Source organism: Amblyomma mixtum, chromosome 3 (genome assembly GCF_055824585.1).
Source record: "Amblyomma mixtum isolate Tamu chromosome 3, ASM5582458v1, whole genome shotgun sequence".
Lineage (NCBI taxonomy): Eukaryota > Metazoa > Arthropoda > Arachnida > Ixodida > Ixodidae > Amblyomma > Amblyomma mixtum.
Window position 1 is genome coordinate 430,474,112 of NC_143014.1, and position 5,115 is coordinate 430,479,226.

General features: G+C 47.9%; 1 non-coding gene across 1 annotated transcript; it reads right to left on the reverse strand.

The window, feature by feature from the left end:
- Nucleotides 1-4,411: 4,411 nt before the first annotated feature.
- TRNAP-CGG (transfer RNA proline (anticodon CGG)) lies at nucleotides 4,412-4,483 on the reverse strand. Its single transcript has one exon. It is a non-coding gene; the product is annotated as a tRNA-Pro (tRNA).
- Nucleotides 4,484-5,115: the final 632 nt, after the last annotated feature.

Consider the following 5,115-nt stretch of genomic DNA (forward strand, 5'->3'; position numbering starts at 1 on the left):
CGCTTTCCTCGATCTGGGCGGCTCTTTTGTTCTGCCCTCCTCGGTGGGCCCCGGCGGCGTGATGGCCTGCCCTCCTCGTTCTCCCCGGCACGTAATACGCGTGGCTTCCGCGCTGCCGGCCGCCGAGACGACGGGAGAAGGACTCCCTGATTACGCGGGGATTGCGGCAGATCCCGCGGAGAATCGGACCGCCGAGAAGAGCCGAGGAGACACCGGCGGCGGATGGAGAGGAGGCCGAAGGTGGCGGAAGGGCCCGGCCGCGCGCTCCGGGCGAACCTCGGCAGCGCCGTTCTGCGAGAAATCATGCCCCCTTTGCTGGGACGAAACTAGCCAAACTCTGAACTGAGGAAACTGTGCAACGACTGGTTTGCACTAATAGAACTTAGCCATGGCTACAGAGCAAAAGTTACGTTTCGGCAAAGTTTTAGAGAATTAGCTCCAGGTGCCTCGAAGTAAACGTCGCCTAGAAAGAACAGCGTACACCTACTGGCCAATTTAGCGCAGGGATAGCTGGACAGTAAGATTCATGTAGGTTCAAAGAGCGTACAATAGAAAGCGTGGAATATCTGTTCTTGTGTTTTAAAGGCCGTACTTTCCAACGATTCATTTTCCGCCTCATTCTTTTGCCCCTCTAGCACTGCCGGCTGGCGCGTGCTACGTGAGTGCTGACTGCCAGAGAGCCTCGTCGTTCATCTGCTCGGGTGCATGGCGCCAAAGTCTGGTTGACCAATGTCAAGAAAGCGGAAAGAATGAAACGTGAAAACAAGTCTAGGAGAAATTAGGAGGACGTGCCCGATGACGCCTTTTCCTTCTTTTTTCTCTTTCTCTCACTTTTGTGTTGACTTGGTGCCCAACACGTATTAACCAACGGCCCTTTGTGGCGTATGTGTTGCTTACCCGCCTGGCACGCAGAGGGCCTGGGTTCGAACCCCATTGCCAGCGTATTTCTTTCTGTATGTGAAACTTCTGGGAATATCTCCGTCACCTTTCTGAGGCCTTCCTGTCAATCCTATGTCACGGCGACGGCTTTTCGACCGAACGAACTCTATATGCATCACGTAAAATGGAACTCCAGGTGGGCTTGGAAGTGACCGCTTCCGCGATCGTGAGGCAAGCCTATTGTTTCTACTTGATTACTGCTAAGAAAGCATAAAAGTTTGTATTCTGTTGTTGCTCTCCTGAGGTCACTTAATGCCTTGCATTCATGCAGATTTAAAAATGAGGATACGTACGGCAGCTGTACGCACGTAAGCCTCCTCTGACGGTTAATGCTCCAGAGATGACTGGAATAACGTCTGCTCACTTTGTATGTGATCCTGTCTCACACATACTCTAAACGCGAATTAGACTACGTGGGAGTAGGAAGTGAATAAACTGTCCTCTAATATCGTCCTTTTTAGGGGCAGGGTATGCTGCTCGATTCATGGGGTAGATTTCGATCCCTAAACGTGCGGAATGCTTACTCGTTGGCAACGGAGGCATATTCCCACCAAGAAGCATGCAGTTAGCAGTGGGAGGAGGATTTTAAACGCGGAACTGCGGGTCTTGCAGTTAGCAAATAGAGAAGATTCAAACCTGGGTTAAAATCCGGGTAACTACATGAGCTTTGTATACTTTGAATAGGAGTGAGCTTCTTTTTTCTTCTAATATTAGCTAATTCGTGCTTAGAGCGCCGATACACGATGCCAATGGGTTCACGTGACACCCAGCAGCGCAGCGTTATTTCCCTTTCACAGAAGGCAACTACAAGTACTACATGCCGGACTGAGCGTCCCACACGAGAAGCACGCTGAGTCATACTCTCTATAAGCTAGAAGTTATGTAGCGACAGGTATCGGTCCCAATAATATTTCAGAGGCTGGGGTATTTACCCCACCGGTCTGGTGGGGTAAGTACTAGTCAGTTGAACGCCAGAACTAACGACTACAATTCATGTCGCTGCTCCGATTCGCACAAAATTCGCGAAAATAAAAAGGCAGAAACATTTTTTTTTTACATCGGCGGAAAATATTTCTTTACTCTTGTACACCCACACTTCATATCCCAAGGGCAGTGTGACAGCAGTAATGAAGAACAGGGCGCTAGACACGGGAAAGGGGATTTGCTTTTGTGAAGTTATACTCCTTGAGCTAACTCTCAATCTGAAGCAAGCAGGGACGCCTTAAATTTCCAGGTTACCTGCCTAGCGCTCCACCATCACCGGCAGCTACTTGTCATAGCAAGCTCTTAGTTGCCGAGGAGGGAAGACTTGCAGGATTAGTTTCGAAGGGTCCTTTTCCCATGGGAGTATGGGAACCCCCGGGGGTTTTAGGTACCCTTCACTCTGTCTTTCGTCATTTCTTATTCATTTATTTTTCCTGCGAACGGAACGCAAACGAAAACGAAAGACAATTTAACTCCACTTCTGCATTCAGAAATCACTGAGCTTGAAAACGCCACCCTTCTTTCGTGTTCTGTGTTATGCGTTGATCGAGGAGGGTCCCGTACTTCCGACAGAGCGCTTTGCAACACTTGGCAACACTCTGAAACCAACCGCGGAAACTAGTCACTGGGAGAAGAAAGAATAGAGCTGAAAAATGTCCTTTGCCCTTCTGCTATACTTCGCTCGTATCCATGCGGGCGTGTGGCTTGATCCTCACGGTAGCTAAGTCGAATGTTACTTTGCTCGGCGGCGACTTGGCACTGTGGGCAGTAGCCATTTTCTTACGGCACGGAAGACACATTCCGACGTAGAAGTCGTTTCGAATACCCTAAAGAGAATTGATTTAGATGGGAACATTCTAGAGCAACACATCTGTAGAGGTGATCTGTGTGGGTATTCGAGACAAATTTCAAAGCTCTGCGTAGAACCTATAATTTAGAAATAATTTTTAAAAATCGCTGCTCGCAGCAGGTCACCGCCGCTTAGGGCGACGCACTTCAGCACGCGTCCCCTACCCCGATGTAGTCAGTGGGTAGAAGGGCTAGCCTTCAAGGTTGCCTATAATTTGAAAGGCCAGCCTTCAAATTATGAGTCTAAACAGAGCTTTCAAATTTGACTGGAATGCCCACAAAGACCACCTCTAGAGATCTGTTTTTCTAGACTGCGACCATCGAAATCATTTCAGGGTCCCTTTAAACAAGGCAGTGCTTTTCGTTAGGCGGCAGACCAATGTTTGCGTGTTCCAAGATTGCACGTCAGGCATGAGTAGGAATGGGGCGAGCAACGATAGAAATAACATGACAAAAAATTGAGAGTGCTTCGCTCTTTAAGCCTTTGATGTCTTTAAATCAGATAAAAATTCGTGGGTTGAAGTTAAGTAATAATTTTAAGTCTTCCATTGTTTATTTGGATTGTTATTTTGCAAAAAAATGGTCTTCCCTACTAGACTGTTTTATCTACGTAACTTCACTACTAAGAATGTTATATAAACTCCTGTTTTGGTCGAGCAAAAAAAATTGGCTGTGGTTTAGCTCTGGTTAAACCTGGAGGATTGCGAAAGCGACATCTGCGCCTAACCGTATACTGTTGCGTCAGCAACATTGCCCACAGTCTCGCCGTTTCGCGTGCTCTTGCAGGACCATACTGCGCATGCGCGAGGAGCAAGTGACGTCACTACGCACAGCTGGCGTGCCTCGCCGCGCGCGATCTCCTTCCTTTCCTTAAAATGATCGGAGTGTAAAACGTTGACAACGCCAACGCCAATGAACACAACGAACGCCGATGGCCTATGGCTTCAGCGGCGCGTTTCTGGCACAATTTTGTCAGTGCCTGCAGCTCTCAAATCTCTCTCTCATCACCCCACGTACCTATAAGCACGATTCCGGTGTCCACTGACCCAGGGAGCCATTATGCGCACTTCCTTTCCTTTTATTGAAGATAAATCGACATGGTTCGCAGTCGTAGTCAGTTCCACTGGTAAAAAACATTGCCTAGTTCGCAGAGAACACCGTTGCAATGGCAGTTGTGAATTCAGGCTGTAGGGTAAGGGTGCGGGAGGCTATTAGGAATTTAGCAGGAGTTGCAGCTAAGTAAGGCAGTAAAAAGATTGAGAACCAGCCTAAAGGCACGGGAAAAAGACTATAAATGCTGCGCAAAGACCAGAACTGTGGTGGCCATAATGAGGTGCGTAAGGGTCTCTCCTTTATATTCTTCACTGCGGTCACCAGCAGGTGGTTTACGCCGCCGGAAAAAAAGGCGGTTCCCTCAGTGACAATGAAACGACACGGGGAAGAAAATTCAAAGCCACAGGAACCATTCGCGCGTTAAAGTAGACGCGGAAAGTTTGATGCTGCACACAGACAGCAGACGAAGCTGCTTTCTATACTGCAGACAGAAGTCACAATTATTGAAAACCAAATTGAAGTTACAATAATTGACAAAATTATTGAAGCCAAAGGTGGAATGCAAAGGGCTGAAAAAAATTTCCCAGGGCCCGTCCGGGATTTGAACCCGGGACCTCTCGCACCCGAAGCGAGAATCATACCCCTAGACCAACGGGCCAGACGGTAGGGGCGTCTCTTCAATTCTTGACATTTCTTACGGATAGTACGCATAGAACGATACATAAAAAGGAAGAAAAGAGAGCACCAATAAGGAACGGGAAAGCGAAGCGGTAAAACTCGTGAGCAGGAGGACAATAGGCGGTATTGGCAATCTTCCCGAAATGGACGTTGCGCTGAGGTGGCGCCGCGAACGAATATACGAAGGATCGAATATACGAAGGATACGAAGGAAGGATATACGAAGGAACGTATATACGAAGAATCGACGCACGCGGAACCATGTTGTTTTCTCTGTTGCGCACTTGGTTTATCGGTATATTCAGCGTTTTTCTTCTAAATTTAGCGGTAAAATATATCCTGGGTTGGCTTTTAAAGCAGCGTTCGCAAGATGATGCTTTTTCCGGCGCCAGCAATGCAACAAAATATGGAAACAGGTGTATTCAACGCTGTACCGGAACACTTGTAGAACCATGACGGCGTCGATCTAATCTTGCTCCAAGCCTACATTTAAAAAAGTTATTTTTCTCGGCCACAACACAAGGCGCTACTTACGAATATCACTGAGCGCACATCACTAACTGGCGCATTTCAAGCGCAAAGAGTTTTGAGCATGACTGTTTCGATAGTGGC